The 20,665-nt window shown below is 40.0% G+C and overlaps 1 protein-coding gene across 4 annotated transcripts in view; it reads left to right on the forward strand.

The window, feature by feature from the left end:
* STOX2 (storkhead box 2) overlaps positions 1-20,665 on the forward strand; it is a 337,214-nt gene that overhangs the window by 199,829 nt on the left and 116,720 nt on the right. The window lies entirely within an intron of this gene.

A 20,665-nucleotide genomic window follows, 5' to 3' on the forward strand; every position in this document is an offset into this window, starting at 1 on the left:
GAGCATGTAGGAGAGAAATTTTTAAGAAACTGAACAAAAGTGTATGCAAAATGAAGATTGGGTCAGGGTTTCTATTTGTGACCAGAACTGGCAACTTTTAAAGAGCTTTCAGTTTTAAATCGGAGGGGATAAAATGTTGGCCTTGCTGCCCAACAGGAGATTGACTTTGCTTAATGAAATTCTTTACAATTTCCTCTAATACTTCAGTGGTCAAAGGGGATGAGTTTAGTAACCCATAGCAACAGCAGTGGATAGAATTCTCTTACAAAGTGTAACCTGTTATTTAGTGCTTCTGCGGGTAGGAGAGCTTGTCCAATTTAGCGCCTACGTAAACTACTCAGTGTATACATTTAAAGGAACACAAAGCAAACCTCTATTCTGTAGAACTTTTTAAATGAGTGACAAAACTTTGAAATGCATTGTAGAATTTTTAGCTCAAGTTCACCAAAATGCTTTTACATCAGGTATCAGAGTTAAAATTTTATTTCTCATTATGAACACACACCTTTATAGAAAGCTGAATAGCAGCATTAGACACAGTCAGCAGTGTAGGACTTGCATGATTCCAACAGTGTGAAGGGTTCTGTGTGGTTTTTCTCTTTAAAAACAAAGCATTTTAAAATGATAGATTCAGATCAGTGTCTGAGGTCATAGTCACTGGGATTTAAAGTTAGATTTAAAAAATTATTCGTCAGGGGCAGCTAGGTGGTACAGTGGATAAAGCACCAGCCCTGGATTCAGGAGGACCTGGGTTCAAATCTGGCCTCAGACACTTTACTAGCTGTGTGACCCTGGGCAAGTCACTTAGCCCTCATTGTCCAGCCCCAAAATAAAATTAATTAAAAAAAAGATTTGTCAAGATTTGTGGAACTTCCATTTCAGTTTTCTTATTGACGTATTTTGTTTTTCCTTCTCATTTTGTTTCCAAATGCCTCCCCTTCCCCGCCACCCCCAGGGAGCTTTCCTTTGTAATGATTAAAAAAGAAAGAAAAAATGCCAATTTACTGCCTCTGACAGCATATGCAACATTCTACCACACCTTCTCCCTTTATTACTCCTCCTTAAAATGGAGGGAGTAAAGGGAGTTTCTCAACCTTTCTTTGAGGCTAAGCCTAGTCACTCCATTCAATTTTACTGTTCTTTCTGTTTGCATTGTTGTCTCCTTTATTTTTTCTTAATTCTGCCTACTTTACTGTCAGTTCATATAAATCTTCCTGTTTTTCTTGTACCAGTTTCATTGCCTGAAAGCCAGGTATATTACATTTAACCCCAGGCTTCTGGTTTTCTGGTATCCTCAATGGGGTGTCTAGACTCTCTGCCATTGGCTCAACCAACACTGATTGTATTCCCTCAGTTTTAAGCATCCCTGCACTATAGTTCCATTTAACCATTTAACAGATTAGATTTTACAAAGGAATATTTACTTCCAAGTTATAGCAAGAACCAACATACAAACATCTCTCCTCCTCCCATCCCAAACCTGGGGGACATCTTACCCATTAGTCTCTGGGGAGAGGAATATCAGGTTTACAGCTTAATTCAGTTCTTAGCATGGTCTCACCAAGTTCTACATTCAGAGCATACCCTGAGCTTATGTCCCAACACTCTGGCTTCTCAGTTATTCCCTCTTGGGCTAGCAATTACATCTGTCTTGGAACCTTGCCTCCAAGGTTGCTATGGATGATACTGAGAATTTAAAAAGACAAAAAAAAAATAACCCAAAACCCAGACCAGTACCCCAAGCCCATTCCTTGGGACTACAAGGTTTAGGGTGGACTGGTAGCCTGTCACCTGTGATATGGGACACTGGAGAGAGAGAGAGAGACAGAGAGACAGAGAGACAGAGAGAGACAGACACATACACACGGAGGGAGACAGAGACAGAGACACACAGACACAGAGAGAGAATGTGAATGTGAATGTGAATATGAATATCATAGTCTATGGTTATAAAGTTATAGGCTGTTCCATGTAGCCAGTGGGCAGAGCTGCTTCTACCCTCGTGGTAGGGGAATGCAGAAGGTCTTCTCCCAGAAGCAGGTCCCCGCTGTCTCCCTTTGTGGGGGAGGGAGGACTGCCATCTTAGATGATGGGGACATGTGTCAAAGTCTCATTGCACTCTGAATTCTTCATACTTCTTATTTCACACAGTATGGTTATATTACCCTTGTTTCCTTGTCATTCTCTGAGTTGATGGACAGCCACTTTGTATCTAGTTTGTTGCCACCACAAAAAAGTTAATGTTTCCATTATGAAGCATTCTGTGTAATTAGCCTTCTCCTAGTCTTATTATAGAATAATGCAGGGTGAGCAAATGGTTCTTGAAAAACAAAGTGGCCAGCAATGTGAGGTGAAATATATTTTTATAACACTGTACTGTCTTGTTGCAAAGGTTTTTGTTTAAACTTATTTTGTTCCTGACACTTTGGGAAAACCAGCACACCCCAAGGAGGACTATTTTGTTCAAGATATGCCCTATCTATGTTTGTTTTTCTTGTTCTCGGGTATTCATTTTAAGAAGTGTGGGTTTTCATATTTTTACTATTAGGACGGTAGTCTGTGCCTCCTTTTATCAGAAATTAGGCAGGGGACTTGAAGAAACTGCTGTAATTATCTTACTCTCAGGTAAATTTGTATAAGGCTGTATGAGGAAGGAAGGAAGACAGCCAATGTCTCATCCATGCCCAACTGTAGTGTTTAATGTTCCTGACATGGTAACTTTGGGGGTCTTTCTAGTTCTATTACTTTTTTTTTGGTGAGGCAATTGAAGTTAAGTGACTTGCCCAGGGTCACATAGCTAGTTAGTTCTATTACTTTCAAAGGTGTATGACTTCCATCATTGCGGGTAATCTCTCCAGGGATTAGCAGGTAGAAATTGTACCTCAGTTTGTCTTAGCTTTCCCTCTCCATTATTTGGAAGATGGTTTATTGAATTGAGCCTGCCTCCCCCTTACCCTCCCCTCAAAAAAAAAGATTACTAGAAAAGCATATTCAATTTGAGGTAGATTGGCTGGTCTTTGGGTGACAGCCATTCCTGTTTCCATATTTCAAAGGCTTTCCAACTAGGTGATAAAACTAATACTAGTAAAGATTTATTTGACACTTTCAGCTTAAGAAAGTGCTTTTCTAGTAAGAAACTGTGAGAAGAGCGTTAATGTAAGTATTGCCATTTCACAAATAAGGAAAGTGAGGCACGGAGTCCTTAAATGATTTGCCCAAAGCATTTGTATGTGTAGAAGTGCTCCTTTCGGCAGCAGGACATTTACTGAATAATTAATTGTTAGCGAACACATTTATTCAATACTTATTGTGACAACTGCTGAGGGAGCTATGAAGATTAAATTAGACGCTGGCCATGCCTTCATGGAACATAGAAACTAGTAGTGAAGTATGACAAACAGAAATAACTATAATACAAATATGTTTAAAATTTGTAAAATAAGCACAGAACAAATTCTACCCTGGGAGGCAAAGGAACTTTAGCTTATTGGGAATTCATGGAGAAGAGATCACATTTGACTTGGACCTTAAAGGATGGGTGACATTGACAGGCTGGGATGGGAATTGGACGTTGTTGAGGATGTTCAAGTCACAGGGAGAAGAAACATGAGGGAAGTCACAGAGGCTGGACAGTTTGGGATATTTATAGGAGATAATGATTAGTCTAGTTTTGTGGGTTGGTAACGAAGAGTTTGTAAAATTGTAACCACCTTCATTCACATGGACTGTTGTAATGGCTTTCTGATGAGTCTCCCCACCTCAAGTCTCTTCCCACCCTGATCTATCCCCCACTCGGCTGCTGGGGTGATAGGCTGGACAATGACATGCCCCCTGCTCAGTGAGCTCCAATGGATCTCTGTTGCCTCCAGGATCAAATTAAACTCCTTTGATGGGCATTTAGAGCCCATTCTAACTTGGCCTTTCCCTCCCTTCCCACCCTTCTTTCTTTATCGTCACTTCTGTGATCCAGTTGTACCAGCCTACTTGCAGTTCCTTGGACAGGTCACCCCAATTCCAATTCCGGCAATGCTGGGCCACCCCCTCCCAACACATATACTTCTGTCTCTTGAGTGTTTCTGTGGCTTCCTTCAAGGCTCATTTCAAATCCCTCTTTCTACAGGAGGACTTTACCAGGTCTGTTGGCTGCTGATGGACCTTGCCTTTCAGATCATCTTTATCTACTCTATGTGTCTTGCTAGATGCTTGAGAGCAGGAACTAATATTTCTGGGTTTCCCTAGTGCTTAGCATTGTAGCAGCATATGGTAATTGTTTAATAAGTGCTCATTAAGTAAAGGAAAGAGATTGGATTAGATGATCTCTAAAATGTCCATCAGGTCTACATTTTATAATCCTAATTTAAGGATGGGAAGGAGTGATGATTTCAGATCGCGATTGCCTGGATAAGACATTAGGCCATCCTGACAAGTAGACAATAGGGAACCAGTGAAGGATTTTGAACAGAAGAGTGACACAATCAGATCTATGCATAAAACGGGTTAATTTGACAGATGTGTGAAGGGGAAAGAGTGTAGTCAGGGAGACTTCATATTATTGCTTTACTTGTAAGATTGTAGGAATGTGATAATGATGACCTAGAACAGCATACGTATTAGCATGGAGCATTGTAGTGGTGAAATTGGAAATAGAGAAGATGGGATGGCGAAAAGACACATTTTAAAGATAGACATAGTGGGAGAACGAGTGGGCTTTGCAGGTTGAATGAGGGGAGAAAAGAAAAGATAACAGATTTTCAAGCTTTAACTGCCACTGAAATTCAAGTCAGATGGTAGAAACAGGTTGGGCAGGAAGATAAACTTGACTTAGGACATGGTCACTTTTATACCACTCAATAGTATGGTGAAATGCAAGTTCATGGCTCTGGAAAAAGGTCAAGGCCAAAACGTAGATTTAGGAGTGATCTTTGTAGAGATGGGAGTGAATGAGATTGCCAAGGTGGGGAAGCATAGAGAGAGAAGAGAAGGTCAAAGAAAGAACTTTGAAGAACATCAACATTTAGGGCTTTGGAAAAGAGGAGTAATTGGAGACAAGAAAACGTGAATAGAAAAGGGCACAAAAGTACTGAATGTGTATGAACAGGACACTCAATGAAAGGGGATAGAGAAGATAAAGGTCAGAGTAGAAAGCACTTGTGGAATGTTAGAGGATGAAGACCAAGAAAAGAGACATGGATTTGGTAGCTAAGGGGCCATTTAATGACTTTGGAGAGAGAGCAGTTTTACTAGTATATTAAGCATAAAAACTACTGGATCTTTCCATCTAAATTGCAGCCCAAACCTCCTATATGTTGTCTCCTCCTATTAGAATGAGCATCCTGAGAACAGAGACCATCTTGCTTTTTCTATTTGTATCTAAAGTGTTCTGCAAACAGAATCCCCTTACTGCTTACTCCTCCCTCCCCCAATCATTGATTTTTCATTAATGTCAAAGGATTTCATTTATTTCAAACGAGTATTAAGGAAATAGGAACAGTCCTGTTGGACGCCACTTAGTACTTGGCTTGCCCCTCTTGTTTACTCACATAGGATTTTGTATGAATTTGTGCATTGCACAGGGAGCTTCCCTTCACAAATCTGGGTCTTCTACAGTTACCCTACAGAAGCCATATGCTATGGCCAATCTGAACCACTCTGAGTTTCCTTCCTCCATTCAATTGCTCATGTTAGCCCCTCTGCTTGGAACTCTTTCCTCCCACTGGCAATTGAAACCCTTCAGGGCTGATCTTATGGATAACACCTCTTCCACGAGACTTTTCTTGATCACTCCTGCCAGAAATAATCCCTTTCTTCCCTTGTATTCTGTAGTATATCATTTGTACCCTTTGTGTGGCACTTAACAAAGAGTAGCTTATGTTGCATTTAGTTGTGAATGTATCTTGTTTTTTGTTATTAAAGTGTATGTTCTTTATGATAGAATCCCATGTCTCATACACCTTTCTGCACCTTCCTGTACTAAGCAAGGTGCTTCGTGTATAATATGCCCTCAGTAAATATTTGTTGAATGAATACAGGCTTTGAAAAAAGCCAGGCAAAAACAATTAAGATTTACTATGCTAAGAAGCAGTGAATCATTCTAGGGTCTTAAGCAGGAGAATGACATTGTAAAAATGCTATTTGAGGAAGATTGTTTTAGGAGTAGCATAAAGAATGGATTAAAGTGGTGAGAGACTGGAGACAGATCATTAAGGAAGTTATTTAAGTTGTCTAGATGAGAGGGCATTAAGACCTGCACAAGGTTGGTGCCCTAGGAAGAGAGGAAGAGGTAGAGATGAGCCTTTTGTAGACATTTGGGTGTGGATGGAAGAGTGGAGGTATAAAACAAGAATGAAATATAACTTCAAGGATAGACCTGGGGAATCTGGTTCTGTTGGAAGTAATGGGGAAATTGGGTAGATGAGCAATATTATAAGGAGGAAATGAAGAGTTGAGTTTAGGGTCATGTTCATATTTCCAGTATTCACAGAACATACAAGATGATGTGTATCTATTTTCTAAAGGCCAAGGGGACCAGAGAGGTAATGGGAAGTCAGAGTTCAGGAGTCATTCTTTTACAGGGGGTTCATTCTGCCTGAGTTGCCACAGAGACGGATGTATTCTCTTTTTTTTTTTTTTAAGTGAGGCAATTGGGGTTAAGTGACTTGCCCAGGGTCACACAGTTAGTAAGTGTTAAGTGTCTGAGGCCAGATTTGAACTCAGGTACTCCTGACTCCAAGGCCGGTGCTCTATCCACTGCGCCATCTAGCTGCCCCTTGGATGTATTCTCAAAACCTGAAAAACGAATCTGATTTGAAAAGGCAACATTTATAGCTGAGGGGTGTGGGTCTCATGCCCAAACTAAGCCATCTGGGTGTTCCTTGTCACTAAGCATAGCTACTTCAAGTAGATTTAATAACACGGAACTTTCATGTTGCTTCAGCCAGCTGCTGCTAGGCAAGGAGTGGGACAGGATGCCCATTAACTCCAATTTGGCTGGCCTCAAGCAAAGCCTTACAAAGTCCGAACTATTTAAGGAGTTACTTCCTGGCAAGGAAATGTGATGGTGTAAGGGAATCCTGTCAAGTCTCTTCAGAGCATGGCCAGGTGTTGTGTTCCTCAGTTGGAATATAATTTTCTTAAGTCAAATTAGCAAGCATTTGTTAAGCAGTTGCTTTGTGCTAAATGGGGCAGCCAGCGAGTACAGTGGATAGAACACTGAGCTTAGAATCAGGAAGGCTCATCTTCATGAGTTCAAATCTAGCCTCAGACACTTCCTATCTGTGTGACCCTTGGCAAGTCCCTTAACTCTGCCTCAGTTTCCTTATATGTAAATTTAGCTGCAGAAGGAAATGGCCAACTGCTCCAGTACCTTTGCCAAGAGGACCCCAAATGGGGTCACGAAGAGTCTAACAATGACAACAACATGTGCCAGACACTGTGGTAAATGTTGGGGATACAAAGAAAGGCAAAAAACTACTCCTGTCCTCTAGGAGCTCCTATTTTCATGGGGAGACAACATGTAAATAACTGGACATATGCAAGGTATTTTTTTTCCTTGTATTTCTAAGAGTCCAGCATCAAACCTTGCATACAGCAGACATTTAATAAGTGTTTATTGAAGGAACGAACAGATTGACAAATGTTAACCTTTTGACAGTTTCCCCACCCCCTCCCCCCATTTTTGAATTCTTTTGTCCAGACGGGGTACTTTGGGGGAGGCAGATGGAACCTGAATGGAAGGGAGAAAAGGAGACGGAGGTCAAGGAAAGGGAGAAGCATGGGTTAGAGCTGCGGGTGCTCATTTCTGGGCTTTTATTTCCGAGACCAAAGAAGATCCTTTAGAATAGACAGGCTCAATCTGGAAAGAATACCAAGCAAAGCCGATACTGTATTGATGTTGCCTAATGATTAATGGTGACCTAGATATAGCTCATCTTAGCTATGCCCCGAACTCTGTGTATATTTGTGCCATGAAACAAAGTGGGAGATAGGAAGAGGGGCCCCGGCAAAGACAAAGAAAGAAAAGTATTAGAGAACAAGAGGAGTGTGATCAGATAGAAGCAAATTACTATTTCTTTAAAACTCCTCTCATTCCCCTCCCTCCTTGCAATTGTAAAGAGAAGAGTTACTGACAAGAGCTGAAATTTATGCACCACTTAAAATGCTTTCACCTCCAACCAAAATGGATCCTCAACTGAAATGTATAGAATGTTTCCAGGTTTACAAAATACTTTTTTCATTTGATCCTTACCACAATCCTTTGATGCAGGGACTCTTGTCTCCATTTTACAAATGAGGAAACTGAAGCTATAGGTAAAAATGGAACCAGTGGGCATATGATAGAAAGAATCTTGGCATGGAGTCAAAGGGCCTGGGTTCAAATCTTGTCTCTGACTTTTACTGCCTGGGTCACCTTGGGCAAGTCACCATGAACCTCAGGTGTCCCATCTGTAAAATAAACAGACTGTATGAGATGTTGTCTGTGGAACCTCCCCACTCTAAGGATATGATTCAAACCCACACCAGTGTCTTGGGTCCTTAGTGAGCACCACGTTTCATCTTTACCACAGTGTATATACATGGGGCGTGGAATTGGGGATATGAATCAATGGGTCGCCAAGCATTTATTAAGTATTTTCTGTGAGTCAAGCACTGTGCTAGGTGATGGAGACAAAAACGAAACCCTCTCTGCCCTCCAGCACCTTTCATTCTCTCAGGGGAGATGCCATATCCCATGATTTATAAAATAAATAAAGGTAATTCGGAGGGGAAGGCACCAGCAGCTGGGCCTCTGCTAAAGCCTTACATTCATTACATGACATTACATCAGTGGCTTTAGGAGGCTTGTTGGGCAAAGCTTCATGCAGAAATCAGCATATAAAATAAGCCTTGAAGGAAATTAGGGATTCTGGGAGGTGGAGGTGAGAATGGGAGGCAGCCAGTAAAAAAGAGATAGAGTGTTAGATGGGGGGAGCAGTAAGAAAGCCAGTTTGGCAGGACCATTAGAACACATGAAAAGGGATAATGTATGATAAAGTTAAAAAGCTAGGCTGCAGCCAGAGTGTGAAAGATTTTGAAAGCCAAGGAAAAGGGGTTTATATTAGATCCTAGAAGTAATAGGAAACCCCTGGAACTTGAGAAGAAGAGTGGCATGGTCTGGCATGCATTTAAGGAAAATCAGGAGTGAGGATAAATTGGAGAGGGAAGAAAAGACTTGAGTTGGGGGGTTGGGGAATCACAGGTAATTTAATTGGGACCAAGTGAGAGGGTAACATTTACTTCTGGTACTACTAGGATTACTTCAAAGAATTCCACTTGGGAAGATTTACAGTGAAATTCCCCATAGTTTTGGAATTCCTGGGTCATCAGAAATAGTAGTGGTGAGAAAAAGGAGAACCAACCATCATCAGTAGAGGATACTCAACCAGCAGTTGGGGTATCATAAGAAGTCTCGGGACTTCCAACTTACTGCCAAGCATGCATGAAAAGGAGGGAGGACTGCTGGGATTCTGGTGAATTCTTTATTGTTCAGAACTCTCATATTTTAGATGGGTATCTCACTTATGAGAGCAACTAAGTGGCACAGGGGATAAAATGTTGGGCCCAGAGTCAGGAAGACTTATCTTCTTGAGTTCAAATCCATCTCTGACACTTACTAGATGTCTGACCCTGGGCAAGTCCCTTAACCATGTTTGCCTTAGTCTCTTCATCTGTAAAATGAGCTGAAGAAGGACATAGCAAACCACCCTAGTCTCTTTGCCAAGACAATCCCAAAATGGGTCTCAAAGAATTGGTCATGCATGACTCAACAAGAACAACATATCATTTATGCTATAACCTTAAAACATCTTCCCCTCACTGATAGCACAGTTTATGAATGAAGCCACAGATATAGTACCCGATTTGAGTGATGGAACTGCAAAGGGAATGTTTCTTCAAGGATATTGAATTGGAAATTGGATATTGAATTAGGATATTATGAAAAGGGGTAAAGGGTCAGGGGAGTGCGGTAGGGTGGAAACTGGTTGGTGGGTACCTCTTCCTTTTGTCTAGGCAGGCAGGCTTTTTAAAACCTGAAAACTGAGTCTTAATTGGAAACTTGGCATCCTAGGCAAAAATACTTGAATCTCATGCCTAAACTGAGCTGTGCAAATCTTCCTGTTGTTGTTTTACATAAAAATTTAAATATATTAACATTAATCATTGTTCTCTTGGTTACTTACACAGGCCACAGATCTCATATTCCTTTTAATATAATATTGTGAATGAGGCAGTGTGGCTTAGTACAAAATAATGTGCTGATTTTGTGTCTGGAAGACACTAGTTCCCAATACTAATAAAATCATAAATCCTTTGTGCACTTACCTATCGCATCATAGAGTGTAATTTGAAAAAAAAATGACCATAGCCAGATATGTAGGTATCAAATGGTTTTATGAATTTGGCCAACCTCAGAGGAAGACCTCTGTGATGCAGTAAAAAAAATAGACAAAAAACTCAAGAAATTATTATTTCTTGTTGTTATATGATTTCTGAAAACATTAGACTGAAATTAGACAGTTGTTTTACAAGTGCGGATTTCTAAAATAGTTGGCCACTTGAAAAGTTTGATCTTAAGAATTTTATATTAAAATCTTCCCCTTGAAAATATCGTTATATTTTTAATTTATACTCTGAAGGAAGCTCAGACCTTGTCCAAATATCTCCAATCAGTTGTTTACATAATTCTAATCAAACTTAAATTCCTTTCTTTTCAGATCTTTCCCATTACTTCCAGTTTTATAAAACAAATATTATCCCCCTTCTGTCTCACAGCACCTCAAAATACTTAGAGGGCTAGTGTGCTCTACCCGAATCTTCTTTTATCCAACTAGGCTAGACTTCCATATGGCATAAATTCTTCACTTTTCTGATTGTTTTCAGAACATTCTTCAGTTCATCAAAGCTTTTCCTGAAATGCAGAACCAAGTATGGTCCTGACACGTGGTCTGCCCAGAGCAAAATAGTGCACTCTCAATTTCCTTGTCTCTTTTAACAGCCCAAGATCATCCTGTTGACTATTGTAGCACACTCTACCCTCACATTAATCTTGCAATCCATTAAAATCCCAGTCAGAAATGCAGGTTGTTTGCTGTTTAGGTGTTACAACTTCTGCCATATTTTAAAGAATGATAGGGGCAGCTAGATGGCACAGTGGATAAAGCACCGGCTCTGGATTCAGAAGAACCTGAGTTCAAATCTGACCTCAAGACACTTAACACTTACTAGCTGTGTGACCCTGGGCAAGTCACTAAACCCTCACTGCCCACAAAACAAACAAACAAAAACAGACTCTATCAGTTCTTTTTCTTGATGTTGGTCTATGCCTAGTTTCTGCCGTACTATCTTCCAGTTTTCCCAGCAGTTTTTGTCAAATACTGAGTTCCTATCTCAGAAGTGGGAGTCTTTGGGTTTATCAAACAGTAGATTACTACAGTCATTTACCACTGTGTCTCTTGTGCCTAACCTATTCCATTGGTCCTCCACTCTATTTCTTAGCCAGTACCAAATAGCTTTGATGACTGCCGCTTTATAGTACCGATTTGGTACAGCTAGTCCACCTTCTTGTGCATTTTTTCCATTAGTTCCGTAGATATTCTTGACCTTTTGTTTTTCCAGATGAATTTTGTTATTATTTTTTCTATCTCTATAAAATAATTTTTACGTAGACTGATTGGTATGGCACTGAATAAGTAAATTAATTTAGGCAGAATTGTCATTTTTATTATATTAGCTTGGCCTATGCATGAGCAATTGGTATTTTTTCCTATTATTTAGATCTGATTTGATTTGTGTGAAAAGTGTTTTTTAATTGTGTTCATAGAGTTCCTGGGTTTGTCTTGGCAAGTAGACTCCCAAGTATTTTATATTGTCTATCATTACTTTAAATAGAATTTCTCTTTCTATCTCTTGCTGCTGGACTTTGTTGGTCATGTATAGAAATGCTGATGATTTATGTGGATTTATTTTATATCTTGCAACTTTGCTAAAGTTAATTGTTTCAAGTAATTTTTTAGTTGTTTCTCTAGGATTCTCTAAGTATACCATCATATCATCTGCAAAGAGTGATAGTTTTGTTTCCTCCTTGCCTATTCTAATTCCTTTAATTCCTTTTTCTTTTCTGATTGCTAAACCTAACATTTCTAGTACAATATTAAATAATAGAGGTTATAATGGACACCCCTGTTTCACCCCTGATCTTATTGGGAAGGCCTCTCTCTAAGTTATCTCCATTAAATATAATGCTTGCTGATCGTTTTAGGTAGATACTGCTTATTATTTTAAGGAAAGCGTCACCTATTCTAAGCTCTCTAGTGTTTTTATTAGGAATGGGTGCTGTATTTTGTCAAAAGCTTTCTCTGTATCTATTGAGATAATCATATGATTTTGGTTAGTTTTCTTATTATGTGGTTGATTATGTTGATAGTTTTCCTAAAGTTGAATCAGCCCTGCATTCCTGGTATAAATCCTACCTGGTCATAGTGTATTATCCTGGTGATCACTTGCTGTAATCTCCTTGCTAATATCTTATTTTAGATTTTTGCATCAGTATTCATTAGGGAAATTGGTCTATAATTTTCTTTCTCTGTTTTGGCTCTGCCTGGTTTTGGTATCAACACCATATTTATGTCATAAAAGGAATTTGATAGAACTCCTTCTTCACCTATTTTTTCAAATAATTTGTATAATATTGTAATTAATTGTTCTTTAAATGTTTGGTAGAATTTACTTGTAAACCCATCTGGCCCTGGGGATTTTTTTCTTAGGGAGTTCATTAATGGCTTGTTAAATTTCTTTTTCTAATATGGGCTTATTTAAGGATTCTATTTCCTCTTCAGTTAACCTGGGCAAAGGGGGATTCTTTTGGACCACATCATCTCCTATTTGGAATTAGACGGGAAAGGCGTAAACATTTATATAGTGCCTATTATATGCAGTGCTTTTTATAATTTTTGTCTCATTCGATTCTTACAAAAACCCTATGAGGGAGGTGCTGTTATAATTCTGATCTTACAGTTGAGAAAACTGAGGCAAACAGGGGTTAAGTGACCTTTTTTGTCCAGGGTGTCACACAGCTAGTAAATGTCTAAGGCTTGATTTGACCTTGTGTCTTTCTGACTCCTGTTACCAGTGCTCTGCCCAACCATTTGTATTTTTGTACTCAGCTCTATTATCAGTCATTATGAAATAAGGAAACTAAGATGTGCTTCCTGCACATACCTAACCTCCAACTTATTTCCAAGCTCTTGGCTTGTTGGAAATTCCTAATTGAAATAGCTAACTTTTACAATTCCCTTGACTTACTGGGTCATCACAGTAAAATGGACCGACCTTGTATGATAAACATGATCCTTTTTTCTTAGTGCACGTGTCACACTAATCTGGAAATAGCAAGTAGGGTTTCAGAGTCCCAAGGGTGTCAACTGATGATTTTTGATAGGAGTGAGAAGCGTGCAGGGGCACCGGTTGACATCTGAGTTGCTGCCCTTTCCCCAACCTTTCTGGAAATTTCCCAGGGCATCACTTTCTATGCTGTCCCCCAGAGTTAGCATACTTTGGGTCTTTCAGGTGAGTGAACCACTCATTAAAGCATAGTGTTTTCCCCAAGTGACCAGACTTGGGAGCAGACCGGCTCTTCTGCAGCACACCATGCATTGTACCAAAATGGCTACTGGGAATATATTTCAGACAGGGCGAAATTGTCCATTTGTTCCCAGGTGAATAGAGGCCATGAGGAGCAATGGTGTATTATTTCAGGTGTTCCTTTTGCCGTTGCTTATCAGCTCTGTGGCCCATTTCTTAATAGGTTGTTTTTAGGTCATGAGCAAGAGGCCTCTAGGGTGGGCATCTTAACTGTGCTTTTTGCTTTGTACTGAGCTTAAAAGAATAGCTTTTCTCTTTTTTTAAGGTCTTTTATTTGTTTGCTTTTTATTTTGTGTTGGTTTCTATTTTCCTAGAGCATCTTCACATGATTTGTTCTGTCAGTCCTATTAGCCCTGGTAGGATCATTTGCTTCCTACTTCTTGGAATCTTGCAGAAGTAATTTCTAAACTTGAAAAATTAGCTTAGCCAGGCATAGCAAGTTGTACATAATGGATTTGTGGTTTCATGTACAATCATCCTTTTTACTATGTTATAGAAATGCTTATTTTATTCCACTAACTAAAAATAATACCTAAAAATGAATAAATGAACAAATGAATGAATGAATGAATAAATAAATAAATAAATGAACAGATAAATAAATGATGCATTTTTTAAAAAAATGGACATATTAAAATCGCAGCACATCCCATTCCAGTGGGTGGAGATGACCCAAGTGCTGTTCCAATGGCATATAAATGCTAGGAGATTAGCCCCAAGCTGGCAGAGCTTTAGGGACAGATCTAGAAACAGGATGTATAGCTCTCATCCTAGTGTAAACTCTCCCAGTCCTCACTTGCATTGACAGATGGGGCCCTCAGAGTGACTAGTTCTCCCTTCAGGGTTCTGGGGGGTGGGGTAGCCCTGAGTGATGTGTATGGATTTCTCTGCTACAGAGATTCTTAACTTGCAGTTGTTCATAGATGTCCAAAGGATGCATGGATAGTTTTAAAGAGTCTTTAAAGGGTAAATGTAGATGAGAAAAAAAAGTTGCTTCTCTACTTTCACCAACTGCTAATGAAAATTTAGCAATTCCTTTAATTATGTAAAGCTTTTTATCCTGAGGGGGTGATAGGACCCCCTTAGGGAGACTACCAAAGTGATCCATGACATAAAAAGGTTCAGGTACCACAGCTGATGAAGCCCAAAAGTGAGCTTCCCAAATTGATTATCAGTCAATATTAACTAGCCAAATATTCTTAATTATTAGAAATAGGTTAATTGAAGTGATATGATAAGAACAATTACAAAACATCCTCCCAATAAAAGTCTGGGACCCTACTTTATGAGTACATATGAAGACCAAGGGAAAGTAATCTCAAGTTCAGAAGGAGTGATGAGCAGCTGAGGTGATTCACAATGCCTTTGGAAGTCTTTTTGCTGGAAACCCTTTTCTCCTTATCGTGGGGCCCTCATGAAGGTTCCCTTATACCTTATATAATTTTTTGCAGGCCTCCTCCTGGAATCCCTAAGCCATGATTCTAATTGCCCTTTGCTCCCCCAGCAGACACTTATCAGCTGTCCCTGAGACAATGCTATGACGCCAATGAGAAATCCAGATCTTCTGGTCTTTTGAAGTCAAAAGTCAAAGTGGGGAGGAGACACCTCCTACCATCCCCCAAAGCTGTTCCCTCTCAGGGGCTTGGCTGGACTGCTTTCTTCTCTAGGCTGGCCAGACACAGTAATGGCCAGATTCCGAACTCACTTTTTTGTTGTTGTATAAAACCCATGGGGTAGAACAGCTTCCTCAGCCAACCCTAGTATTCCCATGTGTGGTGTTATAATTCATCCAGGACCTTGAAGTACTCTTCTCCTCCACCTGATCAACTAGGTTACACATACTCAGTTTCACAATTTTGAATGATTGATTCAGTAGAGATGTCTAGACCTTGTTCCCATCTTGTTCAGGTCTCCAATTCAACTGAGAAATCTTGGCTTTCTGAAATCGAGTGAGGGATATAGAATACTTCTTTTTACATTGAGTTTTCTGTAAACATTGAGGTGGGATTATGGAGTATCCCTTTTATATTAGAACCAGCATCACTAAGTTTGGGAAGGTACATCAAGAAATTGGTCAATGGGTTATGACATTGTTTGGCCAAAGCCATTCATGAAGCCCTTCCAAATTGGCTTAGAGAAATTGTAGTTGGTATTGGTGGAGAAAGTGCTCACAGATCTTCGGAGGGACTGAAGCAATGTGCTGAGACCCTGTGTTGGAAGATAAACCAAAGCTTCTTAAACTCCCGAATGTGGAGATCACAAAAAATTTGTCAGCAGTAAAAGGTTATGTATACCCATTTTATATACCCATATACCCAGGTTTGTGTAAACATTTCTTGGGTGAAAAGGGGTCACAAGTGGAAAAAGCTAAGAAGCCCTGAGATAAACAATGAGTTGGATGAATGGAAAAAGAGTTTATCAAGCCCTTGCTATGTACCAGGCACTGTACTAAGTGGTGTAATTAAAAAAATGGTGGCAATCCCTTCCTGCAAGGAGCTTACATTTTTATTTATTTGGGTTTTTTTTTTTTTTTGGTAAGGCAGTTGGGGTTAAGTGACTTGCCCAGGGTCACATGGCTAGTATCAAGTGTCTGAGGCTGAATTTGAACTCAGGTCCTCCTTACTCCAGGGCCGGTGCTCTATCCACTGCACCACCTAACTGCCCCAGGAGCTTACATTCTAATAGAGGAAGACAAAACATGTAGGGGAGCAGTAGCCAGACAGGAGTCTTTTTTGGAGGGGGAAGGGAACAATCATTAATTAAATTCTTTCTATGTCCCAGGAACTATGCTATATGATTTACAGATATTATTTATAATATTATCTCATTTGATCCTCACAACAGCTCTCTGAAGGAAGTGCTATTATTATCTCCATTTTACAGTTAAGGGAACTGAGGTAGAGGTTAAGTGACTCGCCCAGGATCATACAGCTAGTAAATGTCTGAAGTTGTATTTGAACTTGGGTCTTCTTGACTTCAAGACCACCCCCAGTTCCATCTGTTGTGCCACCTACCTGTCCTTGCCTTTGGTGATTTGAATCATAGAGATAAGGATTGACCTCCTTTTTTTTTTTTTGAGGCAATTGGGGTTAAGTGACTTGCCCAAGGTCACACAGCTAGTAAGTGTTAAGTGTCTGAGGCCGGATTTGAACCCAGGTACTCCTGAATCCAGGGCCGGTGCTCTATCCACTGCGCCATCTAGCTGCCCCTGACCTCCTTTTTTGTGAAGGCTATTATTGACTCTTCTCAGGGCTAGAGGTGGAAGGTGGGAGGCAGTGGGGATGGGTGCCATGACATGAAAGTGGTGGGGGATAGAGGGGTGAGGCAGAGCAGAGACCTTTATATCCTAGCCAGAGAAAACACAGAGTTCATCATTCAGATTAGCCAATGACCTCAGCAGTTTAAGGAGGAGTAAAAGCCTCCCCTATAGTTTTGTACTTATAGTAATGAAAAAATTATTATTATTACTATTATTAGCAGCATGATGATAGATTCAAATAGAATACATTATGAGCTTCAGCTGCATGGTAATTTTTGCCTCATCTGATAACTGTTACTGGAATATGAGAAACAAAGCTAGAGTACTTCAGGCCATTGTGGGGAGTCAGATTTCCATGCAGGAAGTGGGCTGTGACAGAAGGATTGTTATATGGGATCCCCCTTCCCCTTACATATGTAAGTACTGACATGTCAGAATTTGATCATTAAATTAAACAGTTAAGTGCTTATGTTCTGGGCACTGTACTAAGTGCTGGGGATACAAAAAGAGGCAAAATATAATCCCTGCCCTCAAGAAGTTTACAGTCATTCAGTCAATCATTGAACAAACATTTATTCAGGATTTGTTATGTGCAATATACTGGAGGAGATAAAAAGATAAATAAGACAAGATTCCTGCCCTCAAGGAATTCACTCTCTACTAAGGGTGATAAGCAATACCCACAGATGAGTATAATATATGGGTATAATTATGAATGTAATGTTTTGTTGTTATTGGGTCCTTTCAGTCCTGTCCAACTCTTTATTTATTTATTTATTTTTTCTTTCCTTTTTTTTTTTTTATGGGGCAATGGGGTTAAGTGACTTGCCCAGGGTCACACAGCCAGTAAGTGTCAAGTGTCTGAGGCCAGATTTGAACTCAGGAACTCCTGAATCCAGGGCCGGTGCTTTATCCACTGTGCCACCTAGCTGCCCCTGTCCAACTCTTTATGACCCCATTTGGAGTTTTCTTGGCATTGACAGGTGAGGAAACTGAGGCAATCAGAGTTAATTGATATGCCCAGGGTCACATAACTAGTAAGTGTCTGAGGTCAGATTTGAACTCAGGTCCTCCTGACTCCAGGCCAGGTGCTCTATCCACTGCACCACCTAGCTGCCACTTTTAATAAAGTCAGAACTTAATTAAAGGGCCTGAAGTAAATAATACCCTTTTGAAATCACTTCCTCCTACACTGTGACTGGAATCAGTTCTGTTCTTATGCACATATCATTTTCTACTCTAGAGCAAAACCCATTCCTGAGTATCATTGATTATTGAATATCTATATCTATATCTATATCTATCTATCTATATTTTTTTAAGTGAGGCAATTGGGGTTAAGTGACTTGCCCAGAGTCACACAACTAGTAAGTGTTAAGTGTCTGAGGCTGGACCTGAACTCAGGTACTCCTGACTCCAGGGCCAGTGCTTCATCCACTGTGCCATCTAGCTGCCCCAATATCTATATATTTTTAAGCAGCTCTTGTAGGGAGTCCAAACAAAAGCACAGATTTCTTTTGGTTCTTTTAATCTCACTAAGTTCTCTTGAGCATTTTGTAAACATTAAAGCCAGATGAGCAAAGATAGCCATGTTAAGGATTCATAACTCACATGTTCCCGTTGCCACCCCCACACCCGCCCAAAAAGAGACAACTTTGCAGCATTATACAATGAAGGTCACAGTAGTGATTATCTCCCTCTGCTAATTGTATTTATTTCCAAGGTACAAACTATTCAGCTGACATTATGTTCCCATTCTGTGATTATTTTCATACTTAGAGAAAATATCACAAACAATTACTTGAGTTTTGTAACTGTCCTGTTTGTAATAAGTCCTCGTGATTTGTTAAACATTGAGAGGATGATATAAAACCTTATCATTCCAGTGCTATAGATACAGGGTCAGTGTTATTCCTTTTAAGGGCAGCTAGTTGGTGCATTAAATAGAGCCCGAGGCCTGGAGTCAGGAAGACCAGAGTTCAAATCCAGCCTCAGATACTTACTAGCTATGTGACCCTGGACATGTTGCTTTACTCTGTTTGCCTCAGTTTCCTCATCTGTAAAATGAGCTGGAGAAGGAAATGGCTAACTACTCTAGTATCTTTGCCAAGAAAACTCCAAATAGGGTCATGAAGAGTTGGATTTGAAACCACAACAAACAACTACTACCACCCTTTTAAAGCAACTGAGTCCTATTGATAGTATCATTCTGCTTAAGCAGTATGAGTGGAAGGCAGTGGTATAAGAGTCAGATGACCCCAGTTCAAATCTCAGCTTTGCCAGTTACTATTAGAGTACAATTTGGCAAGCTGTTCAACTCTCCCTGGCCTCAGTTTCTTCTTTTGTAAAGTTAGAGATAATCTCTAAAGTCCCTTCCAGCTAGAAAATGGATAATATCTAGGAATATAGTTATTGCTTAAGTAGATATCTCAAAACTAAGGGGACTGAGTTGTGAGCACAAGATTAGATTGGAGATTGGCATGTTTTGCTTAATGGAAATACATTTATTGAAAGTTGTGCGACTTTTTTATTTTCTGTGAAGGGGCTGTAGTTTGGCAGGAAGGAGGAAGTAAAAGACAAGGAATTCTCTTGATGGCTATCTCTTCCTTTGAATTAAGTGAAGGCAAATTTTCTAGATGGCCCCACAGTTGTAGAAACCATAGAAACCAAGACCCAGAAGAGTGAAAGAGGACTTGCGTTCAAATCCTGCCATTTGGATTACTATCTGTTGGCCTTAGTAAGTCAACATAACCTTTTCTGGGCCTCTGTTTCCTTATCTGTCAAATGAAGGCCCTCCAAGGTCCCTTCTAGCTCAGAGTGTATGATCCTATCATACTGCTTAGTAAGTAGTAGAACTGAGATTGGAATTCAATTTCTTTGTTTCCAAACTCATTATTCTTTTCACAATAATACTTGTTGTTTAGTTGTACCTGATCCCATTTGGGGTTTTCTCGACAGAGATACTGGAATGGTTTGCCATTTCCTTCTCCAGCTCATTTGACAGATGAAGAAACTGAGGCAAACAGGTTTAAGTGACTTGCCCAAGGTCACAAGGCTAGTGAGTGTGAGACTGGATTTGAACTCAGGAAGATGAGCCCTCCTGACTCCAAGTCTATTGCTCTATCCACTGTGCCTCCTAGCTTCCTCTTCAAGATCAAAGGACAAAGAACAACTGCCTCGTTAATTCCTAAAACTCAACATGCACGTGCATTAGTGGGTTTGTGCCTGGTGTTTAGTCCCTGACATGAACCCTGAAGTCATCGGTTTCTTATGACCTGTCTCAAGCACCTTTGTCAATCTGCGGGGTGACTCAGTCGACCGCATTCTTTTCTATCCTGCTCCTGCCATCCTTGGCTTGGGCAGGGGTTCTTAACCTATTTTGTGCTATATATCCCTTTGGCAACCTGATGGAGTCTATGGATCTCTTCTCAGAATAACATTTTAAAATGTAAAATACACAAGATTACAAAGGGAACCAGCTAGACTCAAATACAGTGATCAACATATAAAAAGCAAACAACCACAATAAGAAAAACAACTGTGGTTGATAGACCTTGGGTTAAGAACCCTTGGTCTGGGGGGATGGAGCCACGGCTTCTGTTGATGAAGCTTTTCAAGTGGGCTTGTGGGATGGGAAACCCAGCTTCCCACTGCAACAACAGTGTTTCCCATCTACTTGTCAGATCTGTAGCAGGAGTAGGCGTTTCTGCAGCATCAGAAGTACAGAAA

Source organism: Dromiciops gliroides, chromosome 6 (genome assembly GCF_019393635.1).
Source record: "Dromiciops gliroides isolate mDroGli1 chromosome 6, mDroGli1.pri, whole genome shotgun sequence".
NCBI lineage: Eukaryota > Metazoa > Chordata > Mammalia > Microbiotheria > Microbiotheriidae > Dromiciops > Dromiciops gliroides.